The sequence below is a fragment of the Pinus tabuliformis genome, chromosome 4_2 (assembly GCF_031772625.1).
Source record: "Pinus tabuliformis cultivar Carrire ecotype Pingquan chromosome 4_2, CPIR1, whole genome shotgun sequence".
NCBI lineage: Eukaryota > Viridiplantae > Streptophyta > Pinopsida > Pinales > Pinaceae > Pinus > Pinus tabuliformis.
The window spans coordinates 931045412-931070576 of record NC_142304.1 but is presented as its reverse complement, the minus strand read 5'-3'; the positions used below and the strand labels follow the sequence as shown (position 1 = coordinate 931070576).

The following is a 25165-nucleotide window of genomic DNA, read 5'->3' as shown; positions in this document are numbered from 1 at the left end:
ACATAAGAGTTGCGGGATATTATTCCGAAGGAACAAATAGGAATGGACCACACTGCCGAAATAGTCCCTGGATGGACTCCTTCTAGCGGTTGTGAGCTAGTCGGGACAGATGGTACGCTGGCAAACATTGTCGGAGTGACGGCAGGGAGTTCTGCCGTCGCTCTATCATTCGACACAGTCCTAGATGTTGACGGTTGTTCAGACATTTTGAGTCTATCCAATAGATTGCCTAGTAATTCTACAGGAACTTCCACTGGTGGTAGACTAACTTCTGATGTCGAAGGAAATAGAGTGACCCCGACTCCAAAATGTGTTGGAGTACTTGCTTGCGGATCTTCTACAATTTCCTCTATCACAATCAAACCAGTTGGAAGGGGAAGACCTTCAGGTCCGTAAAATATTTCTGGTGTCGAAGGGGTTGAATCGACAACGACAGATGTTTGAGGAGCAAGACTCTCTGAACCGGTTGTGGATGGAACTGGTTCAGTAATGCAAGTATTTGCTCTCAGACTAGGGTTAGTATCACTGTCCCTCTGTGGCTGTTGAACTTCTTCTATAGAGGCAGGGTTTCCAGAATTTTTTGGAGTAACGAGATTCTCAGATGTTGTTGGAACACTTGTTCTAACTTTGATAGGAGGTTTCGAACCGGTTAAACGAGTTCGCTTTGTCCGTACTGTTTTCGATTCCGGAGACAAAGACGGTTGACTCGTAAGCCTCCGCGAACGACGGGTTTTCAATTGACTTTCTTCCACGATTGCGGATTACTCGATCAACCAAAATACAAAAGGGGAAAGTGTGTTTCTGAATTAAATGAATTTTTAGACGCTTTAGACACAGCTTGCTTTTTCAATTTTAAAGAGTCGAGAAAAAGCTAAAGATGACTCTAGTCTCCTTCGATGTTTTAACGAGCCCGAAGTGACAAATGCTCGAATGGACATTTTCCGTTATAGAGTCTGAAAAAGGCCAAAAGGAACTGCTCTGGAGTTCTAGGTAGAGGGTGTGCCAAACTTTTCACAAAACCGCAGAATACTTTTTAGGGTACGAGCGGTCAATCTTCCCGAATGTTGTGTTCAGTGCATTGCGATCAGTAGGGCAGCTGACACGGCTTCCTATGGATAAAGGTTATATTCCTATAGGGGTCTCCCAATATATACGCGACAATACGTGGGAGCACAATCCGTACTGGCACTTATCGTCTCTCAGGAGGAATCACCCAACCATCAGTGAGGCGACCAGTGACCAGGTTTTACGACGCTGGAACACGTCTCTAGCCTAGACCTATATGTTGTGCATTATGTTACAAAGCGTTGTTAAGTTCATTCGATTTATTTTAGGTTGATATTTCTTAGAAGTTTGCCTTTTTGGATCACCACGAGATGTATGATTCAATTCCTAAATGCAGTCTAAAGATGATAAGCAAGCTTTTATATCTTTTCAACAATGAAAATCATAGCTACAAGGGGAAAAGAAAGACACCATCTTTTCTCAAAGAGCATAGAGCACACAGTAATGAACTTTTCCCTAAATCAACATACAAACTGTCAAAATGCAAATGCACATATGCATGTATTTGTTTTCACTTTCTTAATATTGATGCCTAAAAAGAATGTTGTTGTATAAATTTGAATTCTATTTCAAGTGAAAACAAAAACAAGTTCCTTATTTGAAATCAAAAGACGATTACGACACTTTATGACTTACTTGTTTCGACACTTGAAATGTATAAATTAAAACCAAAAGACAAAAGTAAAATCTAAATCAACTGTGAACATCAAACAAACTCACTCCTAAGATCAAAACGACACTTACGACAGGTCTAGATCTAGGGGCGACAGTATGACTAGTTTACTTTTGTAATGGGAAACTGCAAATGATGTAACAAATACACAAAGAAAAAATACAGTTTCTTTATACACCTGAGATAGAATTGAGGCAAAGAAAAGGGGTTTCAGATAGGTACACTGACTAATAACAGGCTGCAAAAAAAGAGATGAAACTGGGCAAAAGGAAGCAGGGAACCACAGTTGCACAAGGCAAAGACTGATCAGTGCACCCCCAAAACAGAGGATTTGGCCTTCAGCGCAGGTAGCCTTCACAGGACCTGCGTTGAAATGCAGAACCTATTCATAGAGTCTGCGCTGAAGCAGAAACAAGAGTTGTTTCTGGGTTCTGGGTTACGGTTTGCAGTTTAATCTACAGTTTTTGGCCGAATAAAAGCTATCAATTAGGTACAATTAGGAGGATGATTTATAGGAGGACTAAGATCTATCACAAAGGGTTGTTAGAGCACTTGTGGATCAGCTCTTCAGATAATAAACAGGCCCAGTGAGTGGACTAGAGTAGTTGTTCTCTACTTTGCATTTGTAAATGGCAAATGCAGTTCGATTCGTCACTCTTGAGTTTATGAAATGAATAGCAATAGAAACACAAATAAACTAACAAGATACTCTCCCCAGCGGAGTCACCAATTTGTTGTTGGGAAAAGTATCCAATTCGGAATGCCCCTATCCCACTCTAAGAGGTGATAGTGCCTTAGCAACAAACAAGGAAAGCTATCTGAGTATCCTTCTTTATGAGATGCAAATAGAGAAAGAAGGATGTAACTAACCGGTGTCTTCTGCTAGTTTGTCGATCAAATCACTCTCTCTTTCGTTCGCTTCCCGCTGCATGCTCTTTCACTGGTCCAGTTTCACCCAGTTCTTGCAAGATCACAAGAGAGGAAGACTACACGAAAGATATAGATTCACATTCATAACTAGTTTAGGATCAGATATAAACTAAATATGCAAATATAACAAAACATCATTGAAATACAAGCATATAGGAGAAACTCAAGTAGCTTTATTGATATGATAACAAGGTTCAAGAGGAGATACAACCAAATGAGTCCCGATCCAGCATCTACCTCCCAGCAAAATAATCCCTTCCTCTCCTCCAACAAAGCATAAATCACCCAATGTACTAATATCAATCTCAAACCAACAACAATTCTCTGCAAAGTACAAAATTCCAGCCTCTTGAACCTCTGGGTGAGAGATCCATATATAGATGTAAGCAGAGAGGATGAGTCAGCTTATGTTTTTACTTGTGGCTTCTCTCTGTCAGTTCTTGCTTCCACTTGGAGGTTGAGAACCTCTTACTCATCACTAGTCGAATTCATTGAGGCAAGTGTCATTGGAGAAGATTCTGGAAGCTTCCACGGTCTTTCCACCTCGTTGAATGAGCTTGCCATTTGTCATTTCCCGCTCAGTGCACCCTGGTAGTGTTTCTACCTGCATTGCAGTGCACCTAGCCAATGTAACCTCTGCATTTCAGCGCAGACAGCTAGTGGAGCCTCTGAATTGATCGTGAATTGACTGTTTCTGAGTTGTTTTTGGTGGAGAACTTCTGGGAGAAGCTGTCTTTTGTTGACCTTGTTCCTTTAGGGTTAGGAACAACTCTTTTAAGAACTTTGGATCCCTTGGATTATGGACATTTCATGCTCAATGTTGTAAGGCACAAAAATGTCTATAACACTTGTGCATACAAGGAACGTGTTTAGTAAACCGCAAGGTTATCAAAATTTACCATGTTGCATCGTATTTTTCTTGACATCATGACCACTACCATATGAGGGAATAAAGTTTTGCATTTAAGCTAGGAGATCAATTTCGTCAAAAACAACCAAAGACAAGGTATGAACAATGTGAGTAGAATTCACTCAACTAAATGATATCTATAAACTATCAAGACTTGAAATTTTAAACAGTGGAAATTTAACACCTAGTCATTTTGGATTCACATCTCCTCCTAACAATGTGAAGTTGTTCCATTTGCAGTATAAATTCTGCAAAGTTCGCGGGGTGGTAGCACAATTGGAAAAAGGTATGTTGGAGAGCCCTTGTGTATCCAAGTAATCAGAAGTTCAATCCTGTGGACATGTCTCAGTAGACAAACTTATATATATATATATATATATATATATATATATATATATATATATATATATATATATATATATATATATAAAACAAAGAATGGTTAATAGAATGAGTAGAATGTATTGTATAGAATGATCTCGGGAAGAAGCTAATTGCAGGATCTGGTAACAAGTTTTCAATTTTGTAAATCCACTCCCAGAAATATCCTTGCACATGCATGATAAGGAAACTTTTACTAAGTCATCTTTGTCTCTCTCCCTAGTTTATGGTTGTGATGTAGGAGATCTCCACAGCAATTGAAAGTCTTAGTAATGCACTGGTATATCCTGTTATTATAATTCTATTTCACATTAGTACTCCTACTAATTGTGAGTGTGAGTAACAACTATGAGATAGAGGTTGTTTATAAGGCACTACCTGCATGAGGTTTTCCAATCTGGTAGAAGGATTTTGGGGCGAAATCCTAGGGTTGATGTAATAGTATCCTCTGTTATTCCAGAACTAACATCACATGGAGTCTTTGTGGAATATCTCATAGCACCATTTTGGATTTTGGTCGTTATCTATGTTGATGCTCATCCGCTCTCTCTAAGGAATGTAAAACACTAGTTTTTACCCTGGATAAAAATTTCTTGATTAATGTAAAATAGTTTCCCAAATGATATGCATTTGATTTAATACAAAGTTGGTAAGTGGATGCAAGGAAACCCTCTTGGGAGGATCCAAATCATTTATTTTCCATGGTATCCAAGTTACCAGTGAATACAAAAGGTCTGACTCTTCCACAGTAATGAGGAAACAAAGGCAAAAACAAGTGCACATATCACAGGAAATGGATGTATGGAGCTGTAAAAAAAAAGAAGTGATATGTTACATGCAACGAATTTATTTACCTTTGGGGTCAAAAGATTTGGATTCTGAGATTTTTCTTCATACTCTATATTACAGACTGAACACAACTCTATTTTTGTTTCACTCTCTGCAATCAACAAAAATGGCTTTACAGATATCAATCTAGGATCTTATGTGTCGCAACACGTATAGAATTTTACAATTATTTAAAATGACATATATTTTGGCACTGGATCACTCCAAAAAACTCAAAATGAAGTCTTTAAATTGTCGAACGAAGCTCTAGGCAATTCAATATACCATTTTGCCGCTGGACCCGTTAACGTCCTCTGAAAAAGGCGAAGCCTTATCGAATCATCGTTTAGGGTGTTTGATGAACACCACAGATGAAATGTCATCGTGTGATTCGATGGGTCTTCACCTGGATTTCCATTAAATTTAGGAATGTCTGATGGAAGTTTGTGAGGAATCGCTGGCCACCAAGGGGCGTAAGAAATTGGATCGTTTGTTAACCGGTGTAAATCGGGTAACTCTAAAGTTGCCACGAAAGGTAACTGTTGATTCAGGTTAGGTGAAACATACCCAGGGTATGATGGAATTGCCTGAACAGTTGGCCTTTGCATACCAGCATAATGTAATTGATGCTGGTATGACTGATACGGTTGGTGGACTTGACCACTATAAAGTGGTTGATTTTCACCGTTTTGAATGTACGGTTGTCCATTGTTCGCAAAGATCTACTGCTCAGAACCTTGGTACACTTGTTGGAATTGTGGTTGTTGGTATTGCACCAGCCACGGTTGTGAAGCCATGTTCTGTTGTGTTATACTAACCGTCGGACCAAGATGTGGGGTAATTGTACCCGTTTGGACCTGTGTCGCCCCACCAGTTGGCAATTGTGGTTGAGTCACAGGGTCAAGGGGCTGTTGCATTACAACCTGAGAAATCTGAGGTTGACATACAACAGGCATTGTTTGAACTTGTGACACTGTTACAATAGCTGGTGTTGTCGGGATGTTCGACATAGGTACACATTGTTGCATAGAATACACAACTCTTGGTTGTTGGGGTAGTATAGGTACCCACCCACTCATCGTAACTCAAGTATAACCTGAATAATGTTGAGAACTCCCGTATGGATATCCTCCCGGAGGGGGTAATGAAAGGGCATACTGCCCCCCATACGGTTGTAATCCAGAACTCAAGGGAATTGTTTGGCCTTGGGGACTGGATGGCCCAAATTGACCTCCAAATGGATCAATTTGTCAAGTCTCAACATAAGAGTTGCGGGATATTATTCCGAAGGAACAAATAGGAATGGACCACACTGCCGAAATAGTCCCTGGATGGACTCCTTCTAGCGGTTGTGAGCTAGTCGGGACAGATGGTACGCTGGCAAACATTGTCGGAGTGACGGCAGGGAGTTCTGCCGTCGCTCTATCATTCGACACAGTCCTAGATGTTGACGGTTGTTCAGACATTTTGAGTCTATCCAATAGATTGCCTAGTAATTCTACAGGAACTTCCACTGGTGGTAGACTAACTTCTGATGTCGAAGGAAATAGAGTGACCCCGACTCCAAAATGTGTTGGAGTACTTGCTTGCGGATCTTCTACAATTTCCTCTATCACAATCAAACCAGTTGGAAGGGGAAGACCTTCAGGTCCGTAAAATATTTCTGGTGTCGAAGGGGTTGAATCGACAACGACAGATGTTTGAGGAGCAAGACTCTCTGAACCGGTTGTGGATGGAACTGGTTCAGTAATGCAAGTATTTGCTCTCAGACTAGGGTTAGTATCACTGTCCCTCTGTGGCTGTTGAACTTCTTCTATAGAGGCAGGGTTTCCAGAATTTTTTGGAGTAACGAGATTCTCAGATGTTGTTGGAACACTTGTTCTAACTTTGATAGGAGGTTTCGAACCGGTTAAACGAGTTCGCTTTGTCCGTACTGTTTTCGATTCCGGAGACAAAGACGGTTGACTCGTAAGCCTCCGCGAACGACGGGTTTTCAATTGACTTTCTTCCACGATTGCGGATTACTCGATCAACCAAAATACAAAAGGGGAAAGTGTGTTTCTGAATTAAATGAATTTTTAGACGCTTTAGACACAGCTTGCTTTTTCAATTTTAAAGAGTCGAGAAAAAGCTAAAGATGACTCTAGTCTCCTTCGATGTTTTAACGAGCCCGAAGTGACAAATGCTCGAATGGACATTTTCCGTTATAGAGTCTGAAAAAGGCCAAAAGGAACTGCTCTGGAGTTCTAGGTAGAGGGTGTGCCAAACTTTTCACAAAACCGCAGAATACTTTTTAGGGTACGAGCGGTCAATCTTCCCGAATGTTGTGTTCAGTGCATTGCGATCAGTAGGGCAGCTGACACGGCTTCCTATGGATAAAGGTTATATTCCTATAGGGGTCTCCCAATATATACGCGACAGTACGTGGGAGCACAATCCGTACTGGCACTTATCGTCTCTCAGGAGGAATCACCCAACCATCAGTGAGGCGACCAGTGACCAGGTTTTACGACGCTGGAACACGTCTCTAGCCTAGACCTATATGTTGTGCATTATGTTACAAAGCGTTGTTAAGTTCATTCGATTTATTTTAGGTTGATATTTCTTAGAAGTTTGCCTTTTTGGATCACCACGAGATGTATGATTCAATTCCTAAATGCAGTCTAAAGATGATAAGCAAGCTTTTATATCTTTTCAACAATGAAAATCATAGCTACAAGGGGAAAAGAAAGACACCATCTTTTCTCAAAGAGCATAGAGCACACAGTAATGCACTTTTCCCTAAATCAACATACAAACTGTCAAAATGCAAATGCACATATGCATGTATTTGTTTTCACTTTCTTAATATTGATGCCTAAAAAGAATGTTGTTGTATAAATTTGAATTCTATTTCAAGTGAAAACAAAAACAAGTTCCTTATTTGAAATCAAAAGACGATTACGACACTTTATGACTTACTTGTTTCGACACTTGAAATGTATAAATTAAAACCAAAAGACAAAAGTAAAATCTAAATCAACTGTGAACATCAAACAAACTCACTCCTAAGATCAAAACGACACTTACGACAGGTCTAGATCTAGGGGCGACAGTATGACTAGTTTACTTTTGTAATGGGAAACTGCAAATGATGTAACAAATACACAAAGAAAAAATACAGTTTCTTTATACACCTGAGATAGAATTGAGGCAAAGAAAAGGGGTTTCAGATAGGTACACTGACTGATAACAGGCTGCAAAAAAAGAGATGAAACTGGGCAAAAGGAAGCAGGGAACCACAGTTGCACAAGGCAAAGACTGATCAGTGCACCCCCAAAACAGAGGATTTGGCCTTCAGCGCAGGTAGCCTTCACAGGACCTGCGTTGAAATGCAGAACCTATTCATAGAGTCTGCGCTGAAGCAGAAACAAGAGTTGTTTCTGGGTTCTGGGTTACGGTTTGCAGTTTAATCTACAGTTTTTGGCCGAATAAAAGCTATCAATTAGGTACAATTAGGAGGATGATTTATAGGAGGACTAAGATCTATCACAAAGGGCTGTTAGAGCACTTGTGGATCAGCTCTTCAGATAATAAACAGGCCCAGTGAGTGGACTAGAGTAGTTGTTCTCTACTTTGCATTTGTAAATGGCAAATGCAGTTCGATTCGTCACTCTTGAGTTTATGAAATGAATAGCAATAGAAACACAAATAAACTAACAAGATACTCTCCCCAGCGGAGTCACCAATTTGTTGTTGGGAAAAGTATCCAATTCGGAATGCCCCTATCCCACTCTAAGAGGTGATAGTGCCTTAGCAACAAACAAGGAAAGCTATCTGAGTATCCTTCTTTATGAGATGCAAATAGAGAAAGAAGGATGTAACTAACCGGTGTCTTCTGCTAGTTTGTCGATCAAATCACTCTCTCTTTCGTTCGCTTCCCGCTGCATGCTCTTTCACTGGTCCAGTTTCACCCAGTTCTTGCAAGATCACAAGAGAGGAAGACTACACGAAAGATATAGATTCACATTCATAACTAGTTTAGGATCAGATATAAACTAAATATGCAAATATAACAAAACATCATTGAAATACAAGCATATAGGAGAAACTCAAGTAGCTTTATTGATATGATAACAAGGTTCAAGAGGAGATACAACCAAATGAGTCCCGATCCAGCATCTACCTCCCAGCAAAAGAATCCCTTCCTCTCCTCCAACAAAGCATAAATCACCCAATGTACTAATATCAATCTCAAACCAACAGCAATTCTCTGCAAAGTACAAAATTCCAGCCTCTTGAACCTCTGGGTGAGAGATCCATATATAGATGTAAGCAGAGAGGATGAGTCAGCTTATGTTTTTACTTGTGGCTTCTCTCTGTCAGTTCTTGCTTCCACTTGGAGGTTGAGAACCTCTTACTCATCACTAGTCGAATTCATTGAGGCAAGTGTCATTGGAGAAGATTCTGGAAGCTTCCACGGTCTTTCCACCTCGTTGAATGAGCTTGCCATTTGTCATTTCCCGCTCAGTGCACCCTGGTAGTGTTTCTACCTGCATTGCAGTGCACCTAGCCAATGTAACCTCTGCATTTCAGCGCAGACAGCTAGTGGAGCCTCTGAATTGATCGTGAATTGACTGTTTCTGAGTTGTTTTTGGTGGAGAACTTCTGGGAGAAGCTGTCTTTTGTTGACCTTGTTCCTTTAGGGTTAGGAACAACTCTTTTAAGAACTTTGGATCCCTTGGATTATGGACATTTCATGCTCAATGTTGTAAGGCACAAAAATGTCTATAACACTTGTGCATACAAGGAACGTGTTTAGTAAACTGCAAGGTTATCAAAATTTACCATGTTGCATCGCATTTTTCTTGACATCATGACCACTTCCATCTGAGGGAATAAAGTTTTGTATTTAAGCTAGGAGATCAATTTCGTCAAAAACAAGCAGAGACAAGGTATGAACAATGTGAGTAGAATTCACTCAACTAAATGATATCTATAAACTATCAAGACTTTAAAGTTTAAACAGTGGAAATTTAGCACCTAGTCATTTTGGATTCACATCTCCTCCTAACAATGTGAAGTTGTTCCATTTGTAGTATAAATTTTGCAAAGTTCGCGGGGTGGTAGCACAATTGGAAAAAGGCATGTTGACAAGCCCTTATGTATCCAAGTAATCAGAAGTTTAATCCTGTGGACATGTCTCAGCAGACGAACTTAGATATATATATATATATATATCTGCAAAGAATGGTGAATAGAATGAGTAGAATGTATTGTATAGAATGATCTCGAGAAGAAGCTAATTGCAAGATCTAGTAACAAGTTTTCAATTTTGTAAATGCACTCTCAGAAATATCCTTGCACATGCATGATAAGGAAACTTTTACTAAGTCATCTTTGTCTCTCTCCCTAGTTTACGGTTGTGATCTAGGTGATGTCCACAACAATTGAAAGTCTTAGTAATGCATTGGTATATCCTGTTATTATAATTCTATTTCACATTAGTACTCCTACTAATTGTGAGTGTGAGTAACAACTATGAGATAGAGGTGGTTTATAAGGCACTACCTGCATCAGGTTTTCCAATCTGGTAGAAGGATTTGGGGGCGAAATCCTAGGGTTGATGTAATAGTATCCTCTGTTAGTCCAGGACTAACATCACATGGAGTCTTGGTGGAATATCTCGTAGCACCACTTTGGATTTTGGTCGTTATCTATGTTGATGCTCATCCCCTCTCTCTAAGGAATGTAAAACACTAGTTTTTACCCTGGATAAAAATTTCTTGATTAATATAAAATAGTTTCCCAAATGATATGCATTTCATTTAATACAAAGTTGGTAAGTGGATGCAAAGAAACCCTCTTGGGAGGATTCATATCATTTATTTTCCATGGTATCCAAGTTACCAGTGAAAACAAAAGGTCTGACTCTTCCACAGTAATGAGGAAACAAAGGCAAAAACAAGTGCACATATCACAGGAAATGGATGTATGGAGCTGTAAAAAAAAAGAAGTGATATGTTACATGCAACGAATTTATTTACCTTTGGGGTCAAAAGATTTGGATTCTGAGATTTTTCTTCATACTCTATATTACAGACTGAACACAACTCTATTTTTGTTTCACTCTCTGCAATCAACAAAAATGGTTTTACAGATATCAATCTAGGATCTTATGTGTCGCAACACATATAGAATTTTACAATTATTTAAAATGACATATATTTTGGCACTGGATCACTCCAAAAAACTCAAAATGAAGTCTTTCGTCAATGATAAAGCAAAAAAAGCCTCTATCTCGTAGGATCTCACAACAAACTTAAAGGAAAATTTTAAATAACCAAACAAATAAAATAACCTGAATTTTCAGAAGTAGAACCGTTCAACCCAAAATCCTCCTTAAAATCTGCCTTATTTTCCATCAGCACTCACTCTACCTTAGCGACTACGAAATGAAGTGTTGTTCCAAACAATAAGCATCATCCAATTAAGAAATAAACCCCAATATGATCTACAATCCTCCTTTAAAATAAAAAACCGAGACACACAAACATAAATTCTTCCACAACATCGACTAATTGATGGTGCTACTTGACAGAAATTCAAACCTCCAACCTCACAACACACCCCACATCACTTGTTTTGGCTTTGAAAATGAACGAAGACTCCATAGATATTCCACCATGAAATGTCAATATGTATTCAAACAACAATGGCATCTGACATCGTATGAAAGGAGATATATTTACATGGTGATATGCATACATAGGATATTTATGAAATATTCTCTTGGTTCAAATTTGAAGAAAGTAGTTCATCAGGTATCGTTTCATAATAAAAAAAATTGATAGAATGGACTATCCTCAGACAAAAACTAACTGTCACAGCAATTCCAGTGCGAAAAGTGTTAGTGTCAGTCTTTTCAACCTTCCTCCAGTGATCAAATATTCTCTTACAAAGTGCTCTCAGAGTGTCAAGGTCAAATTTTGTCATTTCAGTGAGTCTTCAAGCAAAATTTGGTCAGTAGGCATTAGGTCTAGGGTTTGCTTTTACTCCTCTCAAAATTGTCCAAATGTCGGTCCTTGTCATTGTTCAGCTGAGTGTACCATCATTTAGAGGCTTATCATTATCATGTCAGGGTCTAATGGGTCATTTTACACCTTGTTCATGCTTCAGTCGTGCCTAGGTAAGGTTCATTTCCCTCTCCTAGGGTTTTGAAGGCAATTTCTCATGGACGGTCAAATCATCAGCAAAACTTGTATCCTGATGTTCATCCACCTTCCCCTATCCTTAATGTACCTTATTAAACACTTCCCATCACTGAGATCCCCCAAATTCCTCATTTTCACACAAACCCTAGTTTCTTGCTACAAACCCTATTTTCTAGGTTGGGCCTGTGTTTAGCACTTTTGGACCCCTTACCCTCACTCAATTTTTGACATTCCACTTTCCCCTGCTTCCTAACATCCCTCCCCACTTCCAAAAAGTTTCTCAAGAATTTAGAAGCCCCTTATCACCTTCATTTCGCTTCATTTCGACAAATCCCCTGTTCCAAACATCGGGATAGGTTTTACTCAAATGGTGTTTCTAAGGAAGAAAGGATGAATTTTGGAAAAATGAGAGATTTTTTTTTCCATAACAGGCCAATGAATAAAAACCTTCTTCGCTTTTTACACAAGTGTCACGGTTTTAGAGAAATGTCAAAAATACAGTTGCCTTGGGAGAATTGATGCACCTCTGACCTGACCTTGGGAAAATGAGGTTTTCGCCTCGCTTGGCTAGTCAAATGACTTTCTTGATGCCTCAAATGATAACTAGACATAAATAGCTTTCTAATTAGCTATCATGAGCTCAATTTGGAGTTGAGGAAGGCATTCAAAAGTTGACTACAACGACACTCTGCCTTTAGGCAGCCTCATTTGGCACATTTTTACCAGTCTTGGGAGATTTGATCTTTGATAGGGAAAATGAACTCCAAATTGAAAAATTCCAGTTGGGTTGGCAAGTAGACTCAAATAAATTTCAAACGCGCTATCTTGCACCCAATTTGGACACCAGGAAAGCCTCCAAAAGTCTCCTGGAAAAAGGCACGGCGCACTGGGAAGGCGCAGCGCATTGGGCAAAAAAGCCTGAAATTCACTCAAAAAACTCTCCCAAATTACAAACTTTGCTCAATCTTCTTGTGTTCAAGTAAGTTAAAATTTCTCCCATCACTAGTTAATGAGTTACCTTGGTTTTTATGGTGTTTTAGTGAGAAATTTTTCAAACCCTACCTCCTTGCAATTTTTCCTCAAAAACAATTGCTTACGGTTTGCAATTTGAGCTTTTGTTGTCAATTCCACTTCATCACTCCCTCCCTGATTTACTTTCCAATTTCATAAACCCATTCCCTAACCCCATACCCCTAATTATCATTAACCCTATATCCCTAATTCTCATTATCCCAAACCCTAGCTACATGTTCCTAAACCCTAATTGTTATCCCAAAATCTAAAAAATATCCCTAAAACCCTCTTATTCCCCAAATTCCAGTTGGAAATATTTCTAAAACCCCTCTTACCCTCTCCCTCCACAATCCCACCTATCATTGTTCCCCTTGGTGGCAAAGGTCAAGGCACACCATAAAATCACCTATTTTGCATCAAGACAGTTCAAGGCAGCTCCAAGACATTTCGTCCACTAGTAGAGATGGCATCTAATCCATCATATGATCATGAGGAGGAGACACACAATGATTCGCCAACAGAAGTACATGCGCTCGGGAGGCCTCATGGAGGTGGAAAAAACATAAAGAAAAACTGCCAAGCTGCCCAAAGAAAGAGGGTGGAGTTCACTTCGCTTGAGCAAGAGATCAACGCCAATCGGGAGTCTAATCTCGAGAAAGCCAACATCCACTTGGAGAGACTGTTGGACAAGGCTAATAAGGACCATACATTGCTGAGATATATGGATTTCCATTACATGGCACGAAACAAGGTCTGCAAGGCACGAATCAGGAATTTAAAGGCAATAAGGAAGCAAAAGAGGCAAAGGGAGCTTGATCGTCTCTAGATATTGGTCGAAGCCTCTTTAGTTCTGCATGGCACTTAATGAAGAAGCTCCAACCCAAATTTCAAGAAATTTGGGGCATTCTTGGTATTTTGGCAAATTTTGGCACAAAAAACAAGGTTTTTCTCCCTGTGCACCGCGCCACATGGTGCGCGCTTTTGCTAGGGAGCTCCAAATTGAAAAAAGTTTACATTTTTGGATTTTTCATGAAAAATCATGACTGTTGGTGCATGGCCAAGAAGTTTAGGCAAGTTTTGAGTTCTCAGGAGGTCAAAAACACTCAAAACATGACCTCACTGCCCCTATTTTGACACACAGGAAGCAGTCTTGGGAGATTTAAGTTTTGGGGGGGGGGGGGGGGGGGAATGTGCACCAAATTCAAAAATTCCACTTCGGTTGGAAAGTAGACAGAAAGTTCTTTTCAATGAGCTATCTTGGGCTCAATTTGGATTTCAGGAATTGCCTCAAACTCAGCCTCAAAGTGGCGCGACGCATAGAGGATTTTTGCTCAATTTCTCACCTTGCAGCTCAGATATTCGGCCAATTTTACTAGCTTAGCTTTTTGATGTAATTTTTGATCTATCTTGATATAATTGGATAAACATGATGTAATTTTGGGACTTATTTACTTTTTCTAAAGGATTTATTCACTAAAAAGTGAAAATTTAATGAATGAATCAATTTCCTACCTTATAGAGGCAAGTTGTTTTGATTGCTTAGATTTTAGTGCTTTGTTTAGAATTGGTTAAAACATTTCCTAGAATGATGAGATCGACCCCTAGAGGAAAGGGAATGGGTTGGGTTAGTCTATATCATGTAATTCCTAAGTCATTTTCAGGGTTGGACACTTGGGATTGCTTTGGCATATCATTGTACATTTTATCTCTGCATTTTTGGCTAACGAAAAACTAGGGTTTTGTAGCACTGTTCGGGATCCATGTGGCTTCATGTTTTGATGGTGTACTTATCTAAGTAATTGTAAGCTCATTAGTTTCATGTGTATCATTTTCCTCTCTCTTCTTCTGAATTTGAACAAATGAGTGATTAAGGTGGAATCCATTAACTGTTATGCTCTGCCTTTGAATTTGTTTAAATTCCCATGTTTTCATCTATTTAAGGAGAATTCTTGAAACTCTCTTGCTCTCCTTAGCTCCTCACCAGTTTGATCTATCCATTCACTCACTTTAAAGCATCAAAACGATTTCCTTCCTTGCCCCAATCAGAACTCTGCAGAAACTGTGCCTCATCCCGGAGCCCAATTTGCCTTTCCCTGTTTCCAACACAAAACCCCCCAAAACTCAAAAAAAACCCTTGTACTTCATACCTAGCCTAAAATTAGCTTTTATTTCAGTCATCTCAAGCCCCATCACTTTTCTTTTGCCGATATCGACCTAGAGAGAGCCCTCCCCTGTCCTCGTAGGGCTAGCTACAAGGCTGAGCGTGGTTTGATGTGGACCTAGAACCTTGTCTTTTTAGCCTGAGGCAAATCTAGGCTCTAACAAAAAGTATCAAATTTGACTTATAGCGACTGTATAAATCTTCTCCTAAAACCATAAAGAAATATTTTTTAGTTCATTCATTCCATCTGCACCCGTCTGTGGCATGTGTATCTGAAGAGTTTCCATTCTACACAAAATAAAAATAGCCTTATAAAACTACTTCCATGATTCCTATCAGCAAACTAACCAACCACAAAAAGATTTTGCAAACTTTGAAAGACTAGTATTTCTTTGAATAAGGTCATACATATTTCACAGAGTTCACAAACGAATCAGGTAAATTGAATTAACAAAATCTACGACAACAAATTCAAGTAGATCACCAACCATTTGTGCATTAGAAATTTCTCATTGAAAATAAGACTTATTGCATGGAATTTGATGTATATTTTCAAGGTATACAAGTCTGATATGCCTCATCCAAAGAACATAAAAATTGTTGATCTCAAAATTAACCCAACTGAACCTGCTAATCTAACCAAACAACAATCCTAGTTCACTTCTTATTATACCCTAATTGTTATAGGTTGGAAGAACAAAACCCACTAAACCTCTAATCAATTATAGGTACACAACTCTTGCAAATAAGTATAGAAAGAAAAATTCCTTGTCAATGTAGTATTAACAGAAAAGGTAATTTATTAGGCTTTGTAATCAATAAGCAACAACAATTAGTGCTTCATCTATGTATTGTAACTTCAATCAACATTTACTTTTGCTGAATTCCAGGACTATGTTCATGAGAAACCATGTGTCTCTAAAGAATTTTGGGTTGCAAATAATTGAAAACTGTATATCTCAGCAGTTAGATGATAAGATTAAAAAATCGTAGTTTGCTACTTGATCAGGGCTTTCTTTGTGGAGCACTTCACTGGAGCAGTCAAGAAGCCTTCCATTATTTTTGAACCATCAACAGAGACTCCTTTTCCAATCCTTAATACAAGACAAAGCAAACCGTTACTATTCTCTTCTTTGTCCGACCAATTCAAAATTGGACCAAGTATTGGAGAAAAAATATGATCCCAATGTGACCACTCCTCCAGATCTGATAACATAGGTTCTTTTAGTAGGAACTTCAAAGCATCAACACTAGTCATGTGACCAAATTCTCTAGCTATTTAAAAAGGCTCAAATATCCACTTTTCAGTAATAACTGAGCTTGGACTTGAATGACACTTGTGTTGTTCCTTTCCAGTAATGCATCCAAATACCTTGTCGTCTTTTGTTCAAAATAATTTTGGAGTTTCCTAATATAATTCAAGACTTCCTCACATGAATAACTATCTTATAGCTCAAATCTCATCAAAGGAAACTGCTTATACAAAATAATATTGAGTTCTTCTCTAGTGAGCAATAGATTTTCACCATTTTCTAATGTAGCTTGTGACAAAAGTTCTAACTGTTGGTTCTTTGCAATAGAAGTTGTTAATGGTAAGTTTTCAATGTTCCCTTTAAGTTGTCATTGAATTTTTATGCAATATTCTCAAACTTTAAATTTAGCAATGAAAAGTTAATGCATTATACAGGCATCAAGTTATAACTTCTTTATTGCTTTATGTGTGAATAATATATGACTTAGTTTTCTTAATTTATGTTAAAAATTATGATGTTCTGATGGACCCTCTCTTTCTCCCTATCTCCTATGGTTTCCCTCTTTCTCACCATTACCTAAAGATGTCTAATCCAATTTTTGATCCCATAGTGGAGGCCACCCATTGTAGGTTTTGGAAGCCAGTTTCCTGCCATTTCTAGTTTTCCTTTTTATTCTTGAAGTCATATTATAATATAACAGTGTCGACCACACTTCTAGTCCTCCATGACTTTCAGGAATGAATATATTTCATTTATTGATTGTGCAACTGGTAAAGAGTAAGTTGAAGCACTTATGTGTGTGGTCTAGCAGCCAAAGCAATGTGATTGGGCTTGTATTAACACTTGGATGAAGGACAGTTGTAAGAATCATTTCTAGAAACAAAAAGGATCAAGCTGAAAAAACAAACACAAAGTTCAGACATACGAAATCTTATGCACAATAAAACCATTTGCAAGGAGCATATATTTTCACTTTAGTGTGATCTTTATTTAACTTGTATATCTTACTATTGCTTCAATATTATCTAATTTCATATGGTATATTAGAATCCTTCCTGATACAAAATAGTTATACCACCCAAAATTCCAGAGTTACAACCAAATATTGGAACAAGGACAACTTCAGAAGCAAAATAACTACACCAAAAGAGTATTTTATTTATAACATTCAATGACCTATCCAATAAAAAAAAGAAGTTCGTTTATTATTTCACTGGTAGAATGAATATACTTGTTCTTCATGTGTTGGTGTTGGTGATAGAGATAGAGATAACACTCATGCTGGAAATGATATAATTCCTAGTGCTGGTGATAGTGGAGGAGCTAGCATTGTTTCTCCATGCTCTGCCATGGCACTTACCTTTTCTGATGATATTTTTATCCAGGGCCAGTTTCTTCGGTCCATATTTTGATTTGTGATTTACTTAACACACTTCCCTTATCTGCACAATCAACAACATGATGTGTATGGTATCTTAGTAATTTACAAGGACACATCAATGGCATAAGTTAACCCCTTTCAAACTAAATTATGTCACTTTGTGTGCTTTTTCAGAAAGAAAGGTCATAAAGAAGATATAGGATAGAAAGGCCATGCCTGAGTGTCTACATATCAAATCTCCAAACTCAAGTGCCAATAGAATCAGGTATCTTAGATGAGCTAGTAACAAATAAAATAACAAAAGTCGTGAAAAACAAGGATATTTTTTCGTGCATTACTCTATGAAAAATCAGAGAATATTACATTAGAAAGTGAAAAAAAATGGCCAATAGAAAAATGAAATTGATTTATTTCTGTTTAACAAAATGACACAAGCAAAGATGTCCTTGCACTTTTGACAAATAAGAGTTCCAACCGAAGACGTTTTATCTTTGTCTTCATGACAAGTGTAATCAATAGAAGAAATTATAACAATATATATCATACTATTATCATTGGTTATAATGGGAAAGTTGAATTTGTAGATTAAGGTTCAATAGTTCATTTAATACATCAGTCTTGAAGAACCTTATATTTCCTCATAGAATTGTGACACACTGCAACCACCAACTTAAAACGTGTGCCATACACCTAGAATTGGCCACAATGACAAAAGTCCAATTTGTAGCTATGCTACACAACTTAAGGTTTAATGGTAGATTTATTATGTAGTTCTTAAAGATGCTTATGTTTTCTCCTAGAAATTATGACATATTATAGCCACCACCTTATTGCTATTTGAATAGAAAATTTTAAAAGGGTTTCATTTCCAACCTATTGAAACTGATGTCTGGACATAATAACGTTTGGTCAATTTTAGCTTGATCAGATTTTACTGGGCATAAGAGTTGCCAAAATGACAACTAATATATGTAAGCCATATTTATTTGCAGTTCATTCAACATTAAATGGTTGATTTTAAATGTGTGAAGAGCATTACTAATTCTCTTTACTTTAAGTTCCATGCATCTTGGTGCTTCTGGATGTTGCATGCATCCCCACTAACTCTATGAGGTTTAGGTAGCTGATTTTGGTTCTTTATGTCAAGTGTGGCTATCCTTTTACCCTGTATTTATTATCTATTTAGAGAAATTAGTATACAACATTTATAATATGTTACAACTTTGAGACATTTTGCGTTCAAATTAATAATTTTAAACTGGTTTTAGAAAGAGAAAACCGATCTTGATCCTCTATGTTTTGATCTACTTTGTGAAGTGGAAAAGCCAAAAATTATTAAAAATCCAATCAAATTAAAAAGGTTTCACTGGCAGGACTTCATATGCAGGTCTAGTCCCAGATAATTTTGATTCTCATGATGTGAGTGAATCTTGTTCAGTATTTTCGTCACATTTTTGGGAACTGCATCAGTGATTTCAAGCCCGTTTATAACATCCATTAAAGATTGTATTGCAAGACCTAAAATACATTCAAGCACCATGGAATAGTCATTGTAGTAAACACGATAGATATGAGCTCCTCTCTCCATGGAACATGTTGTCAAGGGATCACATTGCATCTTGAATATAAATGAGATGTTAGAGATGGAAAACTTAAAAATTTGAATATTTTTTTAGCATATCTTTTTTTGTTAAAAAATTAATTTGCAAAAATGTCTTCCAAAAGGGAAGCAGAGTAAAAGTTTTGTATTTCTAAAAATAAAGTCAATAGGGACATTAAACAATTGTCAGTAATGGAAATACTGATATATGAGAATAGAATACCCCAAGAGATCAATCATGGTAGTAGAGAGACAAAATTGTTGCAATGTGGGCATGGTACACTCTTAACACAGTGTGATTATCTTTGACCAAGTCTCCTATGGTTAACTAAAATATACATATTTTGGTGGGTGAATGAAGGTGACCAAGCCCCTTATCAATCATGTATAATAAGATTGGAAAAATAAAGTGAAAAATTAAAATTATAGTCATAATACATATAACAACTAAGTCCATTGGAAGTGGAACTTAGTGATTAAATCTCATCAACTTCTCCCTGCTAAGAGAAAATTATTCGCAATTTCTGTTTATGTTAACCCGCTTTCCAGTGAAGGAGAACACATAATTGGTAAGAACTATGTGTGGGTTGGATTGTCCTAACATAACAATGCAAGGTAATCATTATTAAAATGTGAAATCATGCAACCACTGGTGCTTGGCTCGAAGAAGAAATGTCCTTCCTATGGTTGTTGAAGGGTAGGTTAAAAAGCTATAACCTGTAGATCTGTGTGGAGAGGAGAACAATTAACAAGGTGTCCCTGAGAAAGATGCAATATCATCTGCTTCAAGGTTGAAGTTACGACAATATGGGTTGACACATAATGATGATAGGATGTGGAATCGACACTGGGGTGGAATCTCCTTGTTGAAGTTGCAAGCTTACGGATGACCTTGTAAAATATCGAGAGAAATGAGGATTGGAGCAGAACAAAGAGTTGTAAATTTGTGGAGGTTTGCATGTTTAATGACCTATTTTCGATAATACGGGGAATAAGGTCTGATCTAGCAGCCTTCACTATCCTTATGATATCTCTAAGCTCCGGAAAATTCATCATATCTGATCTCTTTTGTCAAATTGGTAAGACTTGCTAAGAAGCATGTCACAACAATCTAGGATTGTAACATCACAATCAACTCTATCAATGAGAGGTCGAATAGAAAAAGTGATAGAACACCTATGGATGGTATGTGTGGATGACCATGCTTCCTGGACCCATCCAAAATGATAGGGTTGTGGATGCAGTGTGGTATGAATTTGGAGCGAGTCAACCAACTACTAAGAAACAAAAGTTATCTTGGTTGACATTGTCCATGATCAATTGTCTACATTTTTGCCAATCTAAACTATGAGTGAAGAGACTTCTTGCTCAAGATTAATATAATCCTTGGCTAGTAGAAAAATAGATTGGAAGCAGGAATTCGTGGTGGTGGCATGCTTGGAAATTCCTCAAACTACTTGGAGAGAGCTTCAATGGAGAATCTGAGGCAACCATAAAATCTCTACGGAGGCTGTAATCATGGTGCCCTTAAAAAGCCCCAATCATAAAGGTATATAACAATTGATACGAGCACAAAACAACAATCTGAATACTCAGAAAAAAAATAAAGTATAAAACCTCAAGAGATATATTATGCAGATATAGAGAGGAGAACTGTTAGGATATTCCGACACATAGGAAATAGTTAAGTACAACTTGGTCTAGTGTAGAGTTAGGTATAGAGTTAGGTAAAGTGTGTTTCTTTATCGTTGTACATTTTGTAACTTACAATCCGACGGTTCATTCCCTCCTCGGTATTACCGACACTTGATCCGTGGCTTGACACCCGATTGGTCCATGAATTCTATTTAAAGCGCATGGAGGGTCATTTGTAGGTTAATCCGTGCATGAGAGAAGCTTATGTAAATTTTCATTCTTTGATTAATAAATTGCCAGAAGTGGCCGTGTTGGCTTAGGTCGTGGACTGTTTCCCTCTTTGAGGGTTGTAACCACGTCAAAAATATTGGTGTATTGATCTGTGATCTGGTTGTGAGCAGTGTCCTTTTGGTGTTCTTTCTGAGGAACTTACCCTATAAATTCCTACATGGTATCGGAGCTATTTGAGGGCCGCGTCTGTTGGTGATCCAAATCTGAAGACGGTAGAACTGCATCCGACTACCGTTTCCTAGATCTGTTGTTTCTGACTGCTTTCGGGCCAAGAGGTCTGCTCTGTTGTGTTCGGAGCATCTCTTCCAGTGAGGAACCCCTTTCGTTTCACGCGAAAAGGTTTCTGGTAGCCCTAGCTGCGTCATTTTTAAGATCTGGAGGTATACAGTGTTTATTTGCAGTTTACTGTTATTTTCTCTCTACTTATTTCGGTTTCGGTTTATTTAGCTTTTTTTTAACCGGATCTATACCTTTCATTTCTACGTATGCTCTTTGCCCTGCGACTCTGTGCGATCTGGGAAAATCAGAAACAGAAAGGAAGGATTTTTCTATGCGTATGCTCTTTTCCCTGCACCTTAGTGTGATCTCGGAAAATCAGAAACATTGAGAAAAATATTTAGTTTTTCGGGTAAAGCTAAGTTTGAGCCGCATTTAGTTTTTTGGGTAAAGCTAAGTTCGAGCCATAAGGTTCGTTTTCTTTGCATGTCCGTGTTGGGTTTTGTATTTTTGTTTTGTAGGGAAAAATAGTTTTCTCAAAGCAAGCACACAACCCAAGGCCCCCCCCCCCCCTCTCTCTCTCTCTCTCTCTTACAAATTTTTTGTATAGATCAATTGATTCAAAGCTATTTTAAGAGAGTAGAGGTCTTGGGCTCAAGTCTCCATTTTGTGAGGGCGGACTTTTTCATTTCCGCACATTCCCGCACTTCGTCGGCAACTTCAACAACTTTTTTTCAAAAAGCCATAACTTCTTCATCCGGAAGCCTTTTTCAGAGCCGCTTTTTTTAAACCAGCCTAATTTTTCAAGATCTATCCATTGGAACACTTACTTTCAGCATCTTCAGCTTCAATTTCTGTTGAAATGGAAAGTCAATACCAAGTTACCCTTGACAACACCAACTAATTCCAATGGTTGTCCTACATGGAGGATTTACTTAGAAGTAAAGGTCTCTACCGAATAGCCATAGACCAAGAAAAGAAACCGAAAGATGAAGACAAGGCTGCTAAGTGGGAAAATAGACAAGATCAAGCACGTGGTTTGATAGGGATGTCTATTTCTCCAGATCTTAGATTCCATATTGCAGAACTTGAAACTCCTCATGAAGCAATGGAACAAATCAATAAAGTTTTTGGGATTAAAAATGAAATTAGAGCCCATCAACTTGAAAATGAGTTACTTACATTGGACCCATAATTTTTCTTGCATTGAAGATTTCTTGTCTAAGTTCAAGGCCCTTAGATATCTTTTGGAAGGTGTTAAGGTTAAGAAAGAAGATAGTAACCTTATTTATTCCATCCTTACTAAGTTGGGACCAGCCTACTCTGTATTTGTTTCAACCTTCCATTCTACAAGGGAAGCCTTCATTTCTCAAGGAAAAGACTATAAGCCTCCTTCCTTTGACTGTTTTTGTGATTCTTTCATAAGAGAACAAGAAAAACTCTTACACCTTGGTCTTCTTAATCTTGGAAACTCTTCCAAGAAAGCGTTAGCCGCCCAACAGCAACCAAATTCAAAGAATCCTAAGAAGTCATATCCTAAAAAGAATGGTCCTAAACCAAATAAGGGTCCTAAGAAAACTCAGCCTCAAAATGAAAGATCATTTCAGCAAAATGATAAGACCAATAAAAACAAATGGAAGAAGACTGATACACATTGCAATTTTTGTAATCGAGATGGCCACTTAGAATCAAAATGCTTTAAAAAGATGGAAGCCTTGGAAGCAGCAATGAAGAAGCATAACATCCATTTGGGACAATCTTCAACTTCAACTTCATCTTCAGGGTGGCACTTTCTGCATGTGGTTGTCAAGCATCTCGGTCTGGCTATGCATTAAATGTATCTTCTTCTTCTCATTCTCATGAGTGGCTCATTGATTCTAGAGCTTCTTATCACATGGCCAAAAACAAAGCCATGTTTTCTTCTTTAAATGATTGTAACACCAAAAATATCTATGTTGTTGATGATAGATCTCTTAATGTTGTAGGGACTGGAACTGTTCATCTAGACAATGGTCAGTTTAATGATGTATTATGTGTTTCAACCTTATCCTGCAACCTTCTATCTGTATATCAGATAACTCATTCAGGTGAAGGTAAAATCGTTGAATCTTCACCTCATGATGTTGTAATCAAGGACCTAAAAGATCCTAAACAGATTTTGGCTACTGGCATTGCTGATGACTCTACAAGGTTGTATAAGTTTCACAACTTTGGGTCATCAAATCTTCCCTCAATATTTGTTGCTCATAACGATGAAGTGAGCAAACTTTGGCATGAGTGATTTGGTCACTTAAACTATCGCTCCCTTCAGAATTTATGTAAAGAAAATATGGTGACAGGTCTTCCTATGGTATCTTGCAGAGATGGTGTTTGTTCCGTATGTGTACTCGGAAAACATCATCGGGATAGTTTTGAAAAACGTGCCTCTTGGCACGCCTCAGCCCCTTTAAAGCTTGTGCATAGTGATTTATGTGGTCCACTTCCAGTTGTGTCATTCTCTGGTTGCAAGTATTTCTTAACTTTCATTGATTATTTCTCTAGACGCACTTGGGTATACTTCTTAAAACTCAAGAGTGAAGTATTTAACACTTTTTTGGCCTTCAAGGCCTTTGTTGAAAAACAATCTGGACATCAAATTCTTAAGTTAAGATCTGATAATGGCGGAGAATATGTTAAAAACAAATTCATCAACTATTGCACTGAGAATGGAATTCAAATGCAACATACTGTTCCATACACTCCACAACAAAATGGTGTAGCTGAAAGGAAGAATCGCACCTTAAAGGAAATGGCTAATTGTATGCTACAATCTAAAGGACTTGGTCTTAGTTTTTGGGCAGAAGCAATTAACTGTGCAAATTACATAATAAATCACACTCCTACTAAGGCTTTAAAGAATATCACTCCAGAAGAAGCATGGAGCTCAATCAAACCATATGTAAGTCACTTTCGTGTTTTTGGAAGTGAAGCGTGGGCCCATATTCCAGATGAAAAGCATAAAGCTTTAGAACCTAAGAGTGAAAAATGTACTTTTGTTGGATATTCTGAAGATGTAAAAGGTTATACTTATTCCATTTAAGTCCAAAAATGTTATCATTAGAAGAGATGTAAAATTTGATGAAAATATATCGGCCTGCGAGCCTAGTCCGGCGGATGTGCCACCTCTCCCTATCTCTTCTACCTTTAAAAACATTTCTTCTTCAGATGATGAAAGTGAGGATGACAATCCTCCCCCACCATCTCAGGATCCTCCTTCAGCTCCTGAGCTTCCAAAATGGGTTTGTGCTACTCGAGATGCAGCAGGTGATCTTGCTGGTGATCCTACAGATCAGCGACGCACACGTTCTCAGTTCGAGAGAGCCTCTTATTTACTGGCTCAAGCTCCAGTAAATTATGATCCTGACACCTTTGCAGAAGCTTCAGGCCATCCAGATTGGGAAGCAACTATGAATGAAGAATACCATTCATTATTGGCAAATGATACATGGGATCTTGTTCCTTTACCAAAGGGACGAAAACTTGTTAGATGCAAATGGGTTTACAGAACCAAGTATGGACCAGATGGGAAAGTTGATAAACATAAAGCTCGTCTTGTTGCTAAGGGATTTTCACAGGTTGAAGGCATTGACTACAC

General features: G+C 38.0%; 1 pseudogene; it reads right to left on the bottom strand.

Moving 5' to 3' along the window:
* The window catches only part of LOC149172753 (mediator of RNA polymerase II transcription subunit 15a-like), a 32028-nt pseudogene extending 20837 nt beyond the window's left edge, over nucleotides 1–11191 (bottom strand).
* Between the last annotated feature and the right edge of the window lie 13974 nt (nucleotides 11192–25165).